Below are 14,382 nucleotides of genomic sequence, written 5' to 3'. Positions count from 1 at the left end.
GGTGAAAGTTTAATAATTTTTTTGTTGCTCTACATCAAAGGCCGTAAATTTTGCGTGGAGTTACACATAACTTATGTCTGTTAATTATCGAAAAGATGGTAATGTTCTGTACTTTACGATCATTTTAAGCTCATATATAACAGTTTTGCAGATAGCTAGAGAGGAAAAAATCAATTTAATGCCATGGAGAATTGTCGTCGGAGTCGTTGTCGGACGTTCAAAAGAGCAGCACAAAAAAAAGGTTCACACAATAATTGTGATGCCTCGTTATCCATTCAATTGTATGTGCTTTCTTCCTTCTTATTCTTTTCTTCTTTTATGCTTCTGCATGTCATCATTTTTTTTTTTATTCTTGAAAAGGCAAAAAAAAGTGTTTCACATAATAGGTAGTGAAAAAAAGCTAAAGTTGCTGATATACTTTTTAATATAAAAGAGTTGTGATTTTTTTATGAAAAGAGGTAGATTGGTGTTGTTATGACTTATTGGTTTTGTGGTAAGGATGATGTTCGTTTATTTAGGATATCTTAGGATTTAGCTTTACTATAGAATAAACTATAGCTGTGGTATCTGAGATACCAAGCAAAAAGTATCTCCCAAATTCACCTTACCTAGTCAAGTAGTCTGAGATTAGTCGATTTTATGTCTTTTTAGAGAAGATTGGTGAAGCCGAAGTCTGACTCCGAAGCAGACCAAATGTATTCCTGCTCGTGAATCCTTTGATGCTGATAAATACTGTTAGCGACCGCGTTATGTGTCGGGATAATCTGAGCGACACAATTATAGTGAAACAGAAAATCGGCTATTTGCCAAAGCTCTCAAATTAAATGCCAAATTGAAGCCACCTTTTCCAAATTCATATACAAAGGGTGGTTTTCTATTTGTACAAGAAAAGAACTTTGATTTGAGTCGCGCAGGTAGGAATTTTAAAGAATAGTATAAAGGGCTTTCAAAAAACCTAAAAAGACCATAAAATCTATGTAAAGAGTTTCTTTTCGACTCTATTAATCCATACAAAATTCAAGTCGATTTCTAGCATTAGTAACTAATGTAAAACTATGATTGAGTTTGAACAACCTCCTTCGTTCATATTCTAATTGTTAGGGTTCACCCAACAACCTCAGATCAATATTTGTTGCATTTCAAATGCACAGATCTGTATTTTTGAGCTATACATCATAGTTCGTCCAAGTCTACAGGCCTGTAATTTCGGACGGACCCAGCAAATCATACAAAATGTTCTTAAAGAACCGAATTAGTAACAAACTGGATTCCATAAACTTCATTAAAGTTTCAATTCAACTCTAAGAATAGAACTTCAAGAAATTCAAGTTCCTACTTATCAAACTACAATATTTTACGCTCATAAAATCCAAACTCATACAAAACTAACCCTCAAAAATAAGATCCCCCATAAAGCGCTCCAAACAAACATTTCAAACAACATTAATGACAACTTTTACTACTTTATGGAGCTGCAAAAAAAAACTTTTTCCTCTTTTCCAACAATTTTTTAAAAGAAAGAATGGAAAAAAATTGAAATAAATGAAAATCTCTAGAGCAAATGGAAGCAAACGAACGAGTTCAACTGGCGTCTCCGATCCTAGGTATATTGAAAAGGCAGAAATAAAAAAAGAAGAAATAAGCAGCACAACACAAAATACAGTGTGTTCTTTCTTTCTTTCTTCATTTCCTTCTTCTCAGCCTCACAAAAATATTCGAAATCTCTATTTTTTCTGGGATTTTATTTGCAATTTTCCACATGGTATGACATCAATGTACCATCGATATATGTATGTATTGTATAGGGAGTCATAGAGAAGTTTATTCAAGGGTATGAAACTTTTTATTGGTTATTTTGCTACCCGAGTTGCACAAATGAAGAATGGAGCGACGTCAGGGAAGCTTTTAAAGGTTGCTTTGCTGAAGCAATTTTATTGATACTAAATGGAAGCCGGCTCAGCTTGGCATCCATACTACACAACTTCACAATCCCGAGTGTAGCACGCTAAGGGCTCAAATTTTCGCAAATCTATCCGTTGAATATTCTTTTAACGTGCTCAGAGCGTGAGCATGGTCGTGGCTTTACATTGTTTAACGAGGGTGGGCTCACCAGGCCTCATGCACAAACTAACTTTTTTCGTTAGTACCGCACCGTTTGAGCGAATTGGCATAGCCAGAAATGCACAACGGGGAGGTGGAAGTAGGTACTTGGGTAGGATTGGCTGAAGGGCTTTTTACACCTGCATTACGCGTCATTACCCTTTGCATCCCCATAAGGTTGCCAAATATAAAGGAACTTCCGTTTGGTATTAGTAACAGAGCTCATCGACGTCTAAAGAACTCTTGGAAGGAAGCTGTCGATAGAGATAGAATTACGCTTGGTATCGGAAATTGGTAAGTGGATGCCAGCAATTCAGGCGACTCCTATGGGAGGTCATGGATCACAACCTTGGATCACAATTGATTTGTACGGCCCAAATACGTGCCAGAGCAGTAAGTAAAACGTAAGTAAAACAAAACTGAAGTTTATCGTATTTGTACGACCTTAAAAGCTCCATTGCCGAGCCTTCTTCATTTTGTGCCACTCGGGCTATTTGTCTATGTGTTGGAAAAAATATTAAGCCATTAATTGAGCACGAGCAAGTTGTAGAAAAGTTCTTAAAACCTTAAGATTTTCATTAAAGATCGAGAGCATGAAAGTTTTTTTTTTTTATTTTTTATTGCAAGCATAAACTTTTCTTCTTGTTGTTCCGGCAATGGTACATGTGTCTACCTACGTCTATGTATGTGAGGGGATCAAGTTGACATTCCTTGAGAAATGGAAAGTTTTATCACACACAAAAAAAAGAAAGAAAAGAAAATTTCTCGTATTAAAAGAAATGACAAACATTCTTTATTGCTTATCTTCTTCTTCGGTTCCTTCTTTTATTTTAGACACGAAAATTCCTTCATTCTTTAGATCCACCAGAAATTGTTCTCTCATTCTTTTCCTTTAGCAAATCATAAATCATTTGAATGCTTTAGAGGGAAATGTAAACAGTATAAATAAAGAGCAAAAATAAGGCACAATTTATAAGAACATTGTAATATGATGAGCATCGGAAAAGATTTACATAATCCGGTGAGCTTTCTTACATATTTTTTTTTTCTTTCAAATTTCCGTGAATTTATATCCAATCATGTCCTTGAAATTTATATTAGTCTAATTGTGGCAATGAAGTGCTGCTTTGTGTAGAAAATACGGGAAGATGATATCTAGTAATTGGTAGTCAGAGAATGGCGGTTAGGAGTCGCTAGGGTGAGGAAATGTGAGAATAAAGCAACGGAACTCAAAGTTCATCTTCCTACTTTGTCTGAATAACGGATGTAGCTTTCATAAATTTGACTGACTTTCTTTCAAAAGTCACAAGTTCGATTCTCAAAATTCCTTGGGTTCAACCAAGAATGCACAGAATTGCAACGTTAGGCCTGTACCTTATAGTTCATTCAAGGCTGTGCATACCTGCATTTTTGGACTAACCTCTAAAAAAAATCCACCAATCTCACCAAATTAGTACCAAAAATCCGTAAAAGTAAAAGTCAACGACTACCCAAAAATAATCCCCTCCATAAATCCACAGCACAATATTCTTATTCTCTCATGTCACTTAATAGATTTTTTATCACACAAAGTATGTCACGTATTCCAATGATAATACTGCGAAGTAAACAAAGCAATAAATCCGATGAAAATACATCCCATTGACCATTTGATCTCAGTTAAAAATAATTGATAAACTTTCAAAATTAATATCAATTTGAATTGTTATTGCTGAAAGACATTCCCGAGCAGCACATGTTTTTTAGGGGCTGCCAAATGGTGGCCATTTGGTATCCAAGTGGAAATTACGACATTTAACAGGAAAATAATATGACACTCACTTGGACGTCATATGACAGTCAATTTTACGTCATATGACAGTCACTTTGACGTCATATGACAGTCACTTGAACGTCATATGACAGTCACTTGGACGTCATATGACAGTCACTTGGACGTCATATGACAGTCACTTGGACGTCATATGACAGTCACTTGGACGTCATATGACAGTCACTTGTCAGCAATCAATACTAATTTGTGCCGATCGGGTTCGACATATGAATAAATTAAAGTAAATTTGCAAAATAACATCCTCAAAAATAATACCCAAATCAATATCCAAGTCTCATCTTAAATCGTATTTCTGAGAAGGTCAGACATAACAATTGTAAGAGTTATAAACAAAATAGTAATCTCAGATTTTGACTGTACGCAAGACAATACTCAAAATGTCATTCAAACATGCTTATCATCCCCCAAAATAAAATAAGCAGAAAGACATTATCATTAATAAAAAGCGTAAAATTCCAAGAAAAATGAATATCAATAGACAAGCCCCTGTCAAATTCGACACAGACTGAAACGCATTGAGGAAGAATAATGAGAAATAAAAGATTGAAAGGAAGGCATTAAATTTACTTTTTAAAGCGTTTATTTAAGGAATTTAACATAATCAAGAGCTAAGTAAGCTTTAAATACAACAAAAAGCTTCTACGACTGTAAGCTTCTTATCTAATGTGTCCTACACTCAGTTCTCATTCTGCTTTATGTTCAACACATTATCGTAGGTCTATTTATATCATTAAACGCCATCAACGGGCTATAAGTGACAGTGACAGTCAAGTGGATGGTGGCGAAAAACTTCATCAATGCACCATGCCTGAAAGTGATTATGTCAAGTCAAGCATTAATATATGATGTTTATCTTCCACACAGTCGCTTACTCATTCAGTCACTGACTCACACTCATCGTCATCCACACCAAGCATTGCATTCATTTTTCTCATTTAAAAGCTGAATGACTTTCTTCTTCTTCCTTATTTTTTCATGTTACGGCTTGTTGAAAAGAAATTAAATTTGAAATGGGATGGTCAGTTATCGTTCTCGTCATCATGAAAAAAAGCTTCATTTTCTTCTTTTTTTCATTCTGCAGTGTCATCAAATTATTTTAGAGTGAATGACACATGACAGGTTAGTGAAGGAAGAAGAAAAAAAAGTTTTAAAGGAGGTAAAAATTGCTTGCGCCAATTTTTTTTGTTCAAGTCTTGTGGGGGTCGTTTGGATGTTATGTGATGCTATAAATCTACAATTTAGACACTTTACTGCTATGTGGTGTAGAATGGTGGTGAGAAAGCTTATTTGTGCATATATAGATGCTGCTTAACAGTTGGCCAACACTGATGTGGGAAACGGTATCGGACTGAAGAAACGGATTTAGGTGCTACTCTAGAATAGAGTAGTATCTCTAATTTTTTAAAGCAGAACTAGCAAGACCTGTTCACCTGACAATTCCCTAGGAGCCAGGCTAATTAAATGTTTGGTTAAGGCAATCTTATAGTCAAGCCTGAATTAATAATGACCAGGTTAGAACTTGCTTCTTAAAAACAAAGTCGAGTCGACTTTTCCATATGAAATTCGAGGTTTGGATTAAAAGAGCTGTCTCTGGTGGGAATCGAACCCACGTCCTTACAAAAAGACTAATTCAAAATTCTGGTCTACTGTCTAATCATTCAATCACAGAGACCTTACTCTCGCATTGACAAAATAGTCAATATTTGGCTCGATAACCCAGATTCATAGATATAAGCTATTGATAGATAGAGTACTTCATTTGGTATTGGAAATTGAGAATCGGTTGCCAGAAATAAGACCAATTTCAGGTGACAACTGAGGGATGCCTAAATCACAATTTATTAGTCTGATTGGAATTACTTCGGTAGTAAGGAGGTACTCCAAATTCCTCATTACTTAAACACCACGCCTGAACCCCCTAAGCTGAATCCTTCAGCTATGGAAAACTACCAAAAGCTTCAATTTCCCAATCTAACATCACATAACATCCAAACTACCCCCCTAAAAAATGGAAAGACGCTGCTACAGCACATTACGGTATAAGTTTTTATATTTGCGAATTATGTGCTTGGTTAAGTTTGAAGTTGAAAAAATTCCTCAATGTATGCAAAATCAGATTAAAATTCCATTCTATTGTTACCATCCCTATTATGTCTGATAGAATTGGAAGTGAAAAAATATTCACTAGAGAAATCATGGAACCGTGACAATTATTTTACACTCGGGAATACATCGTATAAACGAGGAAATGAAAGGCATCATGATGATAAAATGTAAAAAAAGAAGTATGCCTTAATATTTACTTCAGGTTAATTAAACATCAACTCAAATAAACAATTTCTTTCAAATCAGATTTCTCGAGAGGACGAGACACGAGAGGAGGAAATAAGAAAAAGAGTGAGAGATTGCGAAGTGGCTTAATTCCTTTTTTATTCATTTTATATTTATTATTTTCGCCTTTTTTTTTATGAACGAAATGAAGCTAAAGCATGAAGCACAAAAATAAAATGAAATAAAAGAAAAACAGAAAAAGAAACAAAAAATTTTCTTTTTTGATATTACACAGCATAAAGCTATGATAGAAAGGCAAAAAAGAGATACTTTTTTCAAATAATGATGTCGAGTTTGCACATGATTGAAGCGCATTTTTCTTTAATTTTTTGAAGCTTTTTTAAGTTTTGAGATCTTTGCTACATTTATTCAGGCAGAATTAGGAATTTAGGATGATTAGTGGATTGTTCCTACATTTCGGTATCTTAATATACACTTGATTGGAAATCTGTAGGAAATCCTTACAATAGAGACAGGCCTATTGTATTTGCGCTGTCAGGGCACAAACAATTTGGCATAAGACGCTCTGATGACTTTGCTGAGCTGTTTGGAATCTATTCTAAGCTATGATACTCTGTCTCTATGATCACTTAAACAGCTAAAAATTCAGATTCCTCTATAGGTAACTTTTTTAAGCGACCAAATTAACTTCAAGTGAGCGGTCAGAAAGCTTCACTTAAGCTGCCAAAGAACTTCACGTTGATGTCCAAATAACTATGGAAGCTCTATCAAGAAGGCTTGATCTTGAAATCGAATAGGTACACGGTATAGCGATCATTTAACATGTTTGCAGTAAACAAGTAAGTAAGCCATCGATTGAGCTAGCTTTACGCAACATCTATTGGAGGTCATGTATCACAATTTATCTGTATTGACAGTAAAGTAGCTCATCTAACCTTAAAGTACCTTATCTTGTCAATTAATGATTCCTGATGGGAACAGATTGCGATAAGTCGATAGATTCGGATTAGACATTTGGACGACCAATTGCAGTCTGTTCATCATCTACTGATCTACTCTGATGATCTGAATCTGAATTGGCCATTAGGTTATCAACCAACCATGATTTTGACTTTGTGACTGCATCAACTCTCAAAATTAAGAAACTTAATTTACTAATCTAATATCCTAGCTTCAGCATTTTCAGTTCATGCTCCCCAAAAAAAAATATTCCAAACAGCATCTCTTGGCTCTATAAATCATCATATTCTGACAGACCACCATTCCTACTTCCAATGCTTCCTTATCATTAAAGAAAAATGCGCTTAAAATGAAGAACAGAAAATGAAAAAGGAAAAGCGAAAAAACAATTTTAGCTAACAACAAAGCAATTATGCTTCCGTTTTTTGCCTCCTTTTTCTCCTTTTTTCCATTCTCTATTCTTCTGTTCTGTGCAACTGCTACACTTTTTTTGTGTGTTATCTATCCAAAGACTTTTCTATATACACAAACATACAAACATATAATAAGCTAGAGCTGCCTATAGCTAGATTAAAGTTTATGTTATTTAGATGGCTAAATGGTAATGGATATATATGTTCATTATATGTAGAGTTATATACAGCATTAAAATGCAAAGATCTTATTAGACATGAAAGTAATGAAGTAGATCAGTGGTGGGCAATTTGTGTATCGCGGCACATTAGTGTCATGTGTCGTATGTCGTGTATCGTGTGTCGTATGTCATGTGTGGTCTCGGTCTAGGCTTATAACCAAGGTATGCCGTAGGTTGCCCACCACTGAAGCTGATATATGCTTATTAATATTACAGACGTATCTTATTGTTGTAGCTGCTTATGAAATACATTTAATTAGATGAAATTACCTTATCTATGTAAAATTAATCCTTTTTATTCTAGACAGCACCAGTTGGAGGTTCGGTAATAATCCAAAGAAACAACAGACACACTCGCCCACTTGTTCACTTCCTTAATTTTTTTTTCTATTAAATCTTTTCCTTTCTTACTGTCGTCTGTAGATTACACAGAGATGTATGTTACGAGCACTGATTGCACACACAAAAATTGAGGATGAATATCAACACAGTATAAAAATTTTAACAACAAACAGGAACAATTTAATTGTTGTGCACTTGTATTCAGCCTGTAGACCATGAATCGTATAGCACTAGCACTAACGGATAGGATTTTTGCATAATTTTTATATTTTTTTGGGTGTTGGCTGGTATCGGAATTCCAAATAATAATAATAATAAAAAACTGAACATGAACTAAATCTTTTGTTGTTGCTATTATTTTTATTCTTATTATTCAGCACTGCACTACACAAAAAAGAGCGTATTATGATAATTCGCAATCCCCTCCTATGAGGTTATATATATGACAATGATACACTTTTATTTCCTTCTCATACTATAACTCCAGTGCCAACAAAATAGAATTATATGCTATATATGTATTTTCAGTCTTTCCTTCCGATGAGGCTGCGACAAATAATCAATTTTTTTTTTTTGCTTCCGTTACACTTTCAAACTGAGTCTCTAATTCCTTTTTTTATATGCGTTGTACTTGCGGTTTAGGAATATAAATTATATTTATAGATACTTCCTTTACATGTCTTATCAATTTAATTTAATTTTTCATCAATCTTCTTTATGTGTCTTTTGATATTCGGGTCTTATTGTTCACTTTAGTCACATTCACTCGTGCTTGTTTCCTATGGTAAATGACAATAATTTTAGTTGATCCTTTAAAATTAAATTACATCATATAATTTTCATATCATTTCACTCATTCCATCCGTTTGACTCCTTCGCTTCATAACTTTTGCTAAAACACTTTATGCTTATACTTCTTTTTTTTTGGAAGCGAAGAAGCAACTCGTTTTTCACACGCGTATGAGACTTTTTACTGCTTTTTTGGTACTATACGATGCGGTTTGAGGTGTGTGTGGATGTGCTTGGGAAAGATGAGAAAATGAAAAATTATTGACTCAACGTTATTTGAGAAAGTTTTTTGTGCAGAATTGGTGACATGGTGGTTTGAAGATGTGATCACAGAATAGGGACTATGTGACTGATAGAGCTCACTAAACACTTAGACACATTATCGAATAAGTCTTATTTCATTAGTTTGGGTTTAGCATTTACTCCTTCTAGTCAATAAGGAGATCTGTGCTAGAAAAGTTAGTAGTTAACAATCATAGGTTTATATCTTCGTGGATTATGGCATAAACCTTGATTTTTAAAAGAGAACCTTCAATTTCTGGATTTTTACTAATTAAAGCATACGGAATAAAAAGTCAGAAAATAGTGTCCAAAATCGTCAAGTTAAGAGCAATTTCTGTCTTTTATCCCCACAATTTCATTATAAATTAGAAAATAGCATTAGATTCTTTGGCTATGATGATCACCAATACATGAGACACTATAAATGCTGTGTCACAAGCTATAATTTCAGGTAAACTGTCGTGAATATTGTTCAAATCCTGACATATACACCAAAAACTTTTTCTCTGGAGAGTAGAGTATTTCCTGATAATTGAACCCTATTCGTTAGAAAGAAGATAAAAGGTTAAATTTTAAGTCTGCTGCTTAACCACTTGATCACAGAGAACTTATGTATGAACTAATAGATTGATCTACATATTTCAAGCGTCACAAAGCGGGAAAGACAGCCACACATGTAGTCAATGTATTTAAATTACACAATGTGCTTCATAAAGATTACAAAAAGAGCTTTTGTGTCATCCAATTAAGACTCAATACCCCAGATTCCACTATTTTTCATACTAAACCAAGCAGATCGTTCCGAATTGCAGACACGATTAGTACTTGAAAAAAACTAATTTAAGTCAAAATTTCAAAACTCCAACTCCTGTACAGCTCCAATCAACAACCCTGCCATCTTCATTTCATTTCCCATTCAACGAGCGGCATCGATGGCACAAAAATATTATTTCGGTAAATGAAAATTATTTTATTTCCCTTCCGTCGATGAAATTGAAAACATGGCTTAAAAACTTTTTTTTTCCTTCCCCTTCACAGTTTGGCTTTGGTGGGAAAAGAAATAATTGAAAGTTTTTTTTTGGTGGAAAAATTAAATGTTTGATAGATTTTCGAGTGTGGGGGAAGCGATGTTTAACAGAAATTAGAGGGTTTCAAGGCTTGAATTATTTTTTATGCCACATGTTTGAGCAATTTTCGAATTGAATTTTTGCCTCATTTTTTCTGTTGTTTGAATAACTTTAAGCTGACTTGAACAAGTTTTTGAATTTTAAATGGATATGCTTCAGATGAATAATATGGTAATTGTGAATGATATGTAAATTTTAATAATCTCTTCCCATTTGTAAGTCACAATGTTTTACAGGAGAGATTAAATTGATCGCATAATAATGAATTTACGTTAATGTGTGTAGAACAATTGCCAATCGATATGTTGCCGTATTATTCAAATGTGTTACCAACTTTCTTATCACAAATGCTGCAATAAATTCTTCCTTCTACCTTAATATTCACATTTGAATCGAAAATCAAAGAAAATTTAAATCGTTTTATGGTTATTGGTTTAATCGATGTTAATATCAGCATTAAAATTCAGGTATTATTCGAGATTATTACGGTTGAATATTAAGGATTATTGTTTCAGACTTTAGCTGTAGGAATTTTGATCTGATTTGGGAACAGAGCATTGTTTCGAGTTGATATACTGTCATATAGTCATTTTTGTTTGGTTCACAACCTAATGTTGCAATACGACGTATAGACGGCAGACGGTAGTGTACTTAGAGTAAGGTGGCGACATATCGGAGAATATGACCTAGTTTGCCATCTCGGAACGGTTGTAGCAACATCTCATTGTGTGCTGATAGTAATTTAATTGAACAACATTATGAGAAGTCAATTAAAAGTTATGACGACCAAGTTAAGGGTAGACGGAGGTTTCAAAATGGTAATAAGGAGGAAGATACACTTCTGCATACTTCTCAGTTCAAAAATACCCAAATAATATCCACATCGCTATACTCTTGATTTCCGTTTCATAAAACGCAAGTCATGTTCACTAGCAAAAACGGAAACGCTAGGAAATGAATTTGAAACCAAAGTAAAATCTAGGATCTTTCTTAGCTATGCCTGCTCAAAGCATTAATATGAAAATCTAAAGAAAATCATTTTTTCATCGAAAGAAATCTGATTATGTAACTGTTGTAGGAAAAACTTTGAGTATAAAATGTCAATAACATATATATTGAAGTTGTAGCAGATAGCGTCTACATGAAAATAGAATGTAAAGTAATTAGATTTAAATATATGAACATCAGTTTTTGGTGGGGTTGTTTTTTTATTGTAATCCAGATATGGTCTCTAGTGACTTGTTAACCGGAAAAGTGGATTGTATTTTAATCAAAAAAATATGTGTGGATAGGGAAATTTATTGACGTTATATTCTTATGAATTTGGTGTCACTCGATATTACATGCCTAAGTGGAATAGACTACGATTAGTGAGCGATAGCAATGTCTTGTAATTTGCTTGACATATCATGGACGAACTGACATGCAATCTAAATAGGACAAGATGATCAATCGATCAAAAATAGGCCAAATAGCACTAAATAAACGTGACTCTAGCATAATGTCGAATTTAAATTGAATCCGGTACCCAAATCAGAGTCACACCGGCCTGAGGCCAAATTTTAGGTGACACTGAGTCTAGAAGTTAACTGTGTAATATTAAAGTGACATTTAGGGAACCTAATTGCACCTTTATGACTGTTGTAACACTTTTTTAATAGCATAAAATTGAGATCTATACCAGCACGTCACTCTGTACCAAACATTTTCAAGAAAACCCCTCAAAATCTATAGAACCTCAGCATTTGCATTTGATCCAAATCAACAAAATAATCAAAGAAAGATCAAACAATTGCATCCACAAATTTGCAGCACTAAAAAATATGTGTGTTAGATATAAAAACAACTCTATTATCCTAATTTAAAAGAAAATAATTTGGATCACCGCAAAAAAGCATTGCAGAGCTTTTTTTCAATTTTTAAATAAGCACTTGAACAAATGTTATTCAATGTTCGTAGAACAAAATTTGTCCGAGTCCCCTGCATATATATCTCGAAAATAAATTTTATTCGTAAAATTTAGCATATTTGAGTGTTTTGGTTTTATGCCAAAAATTAATAATATAATGAATTCGAGGATTTTTCAAAAAAAAATTCATAAACATTTCCTCGAGCGATTCCTCGTGTACTCTATAAATTCTCTAATTGAATCTAAATTTTTTTCGAAAATTGTTTGCCTTCATAAAAAATTCCAAGAACGTTCACATATAATTTACTGAAAATTACGCAAAATTAAATTTTCAAATATTTGATTTGATTCCGCATTTTGTGTGCCATTTATGAAATTTTCTGCCTCTCTCTCTTCACTTACTTCCTTGATTTTATCAATTAGGATGTTGCTACGTTTCATTTCATTTATATTGAATTCAATTCAATATTAGATAGATGATATCTATAGAAAATTTTCTTTCTTTTATACAATTCTATGGACATTGAAATATAACTTTTTGCTCTATTTTGAAATTAATTCTCAGGAGATGAAAATGGGGGGTTGTTGCAGGGTTGAGGCTTTGACATTTACATGAAATTTCGGATAATTTGCTTTTGAGCATTATTTCAGGACGTTAACTTATTACGTAATTCAAGATAATCGAATTTCCCCCTAATCCATAACAAAATCACTGAGAAGGCCGTTTAGAGGTTCAAGTAGAGGAAACGAACCTCCTGCTAAAGCCCTAGCCAGAGTCCAGAATCGCAAAATTCAGGATCGCTGTTCTAATTTCTGTCTAGAAAAATCCGAGTGAATTAAAGAATTGTCTTTGAGGTAGATTTGACCCTATAAATGCCCAGATTTAATTGAATTCAAAGCTTTGTCCATTTGGATTACCAATTGAGTCAATGTCCCTAACCGACAATGATCATACTCTTCTAAATGAGCGTGTTCATGAGTATACTCAATCAATATATTTCAGCATATTCAATTTAAGAATTCTCATGCTTCTTCTCTATTCAGGTGATTCTCTCAAGCAGACTCCATGCCTAACAATTCACTTAACACTAAATTGATCCCAAAACAAGAAGTCACAATCCCAAAAAACTTCCCATGACCCTACTCTGCATATGAAATATTTTCTAATATTCAAAAACGCATTTTTATTTCATTCATGCTGATCGATTTTTATAAATATTTGATATGGATACAGAAAAAAAAGCATACATCCAGATGTTATAAAACAGATTTATGGATTTGCCTAATGTAGCATCTCTTGATATATTTTTATACATTTTTTTTTTTTTTTTTTGAAAAACTTTTTTCATTTCTCTTAAAAGGAATGAGAATAATATGAAAATGAGAGAACTGCCTTATCATACGGGAATCATAAAAATTTTTTTGTTGGATGTTAAAACTTTTGAGTCAATAATTTTTCTGACAAAATTTTCATGCTTTTTTCCAATTCAATTCATAAAAAGGAAATTTTCGATTTATCTCATCGCAGTTTCTTTCGTTGATGTGGACGGAGTTAGGAGTGGCTTTTGTGAAGTGGCTCTTAAGACCTGTGGATGGAGTAAGTAGTGGCTTTGTGAAGTGGATCTTAGGATTTAAGTTTGTATTGTTTACAATTCCCTCATCCTTCTTTCTCCCTTTCCTTATGAGCAGTGGTTGGCAATAAGGAGACCTGTAGAAGCCCAGTAGAAGCAATAAGGACATATTAGGAATAAGGAGACCTGTGGAAGCAATAAGGACATGTTGGTAATAAGGACATGTTGGTAATAAGGACATGTTGGCAATAAGGACATGTTGACATATTGGCAAAAAGGACATGTTGGTGACCTGTGGAATAAGGACATATTGACGAAGTAAGGACAGAGCTGTTGGAATAAGGACATGTTGTTAGAGTGACCTGTGGAAGCTCCATTAAATGAGGTCCCGCGGGACCTTTAAGTCAATATTGACGAAGGAAATTTCGTAAAGGATAGAGCTGTCTTTGAAGGAAGCTGTTTTTTTAAATAAACGATAGATTTTGAGGTTTTTCATAAATTGAAAGATAGATTTAGATTTTTTTCTTTATATTGCATTTGGC

At 33.7% G+C, this 14,382-nt stretch overlaps 1 protein-coding gene across 7 annotated transcripts in view; it reads right to left on the bottom strand.

Annotated features, from left to right (window-relative positions):
* Window positions 1-8,923, bottom strand: part of sif (still life) — a 116,806-nt gene extending 107,883 nt beyond the window's left edge. For all 7 annotated transcript variants that reach the window (XM_070643143.1, XM_070643141.1, XM_070643134.1 and 4 more), the window contains exon 1: window positions 8,091-8,923. The gene's annotated coding sequence lies outside the window, so the exon portion shown is untranslated. The remainder of the gene's footprint in view (window positions 1-8,090) is intronic.
* Window positions 8,924-14,382: the final 5,459 nt, after the last annotated feature.

Source organism: Chironomus tepperi, unplaced genomic scaffold (assembly GCF_022539635.2).
Source record: "Chironomus tepperi strain 1889 unplaced genomic scaffold, CSIRO-AGI_Ctep_v1 contig_309, whole genome shotgun sequence".
In the NCBI taxonomy this organism is placed as follows: Eukaryota; Metazoa; Arthropoda; class Insecta; order Diptera; family Chironomidae; genus Chironomus; species Chironomus tepperi.
Note: the sequence above shows the minus strand (reverse complement) of the source record. Positions and strands in the feature narration are given on the sequence as shown.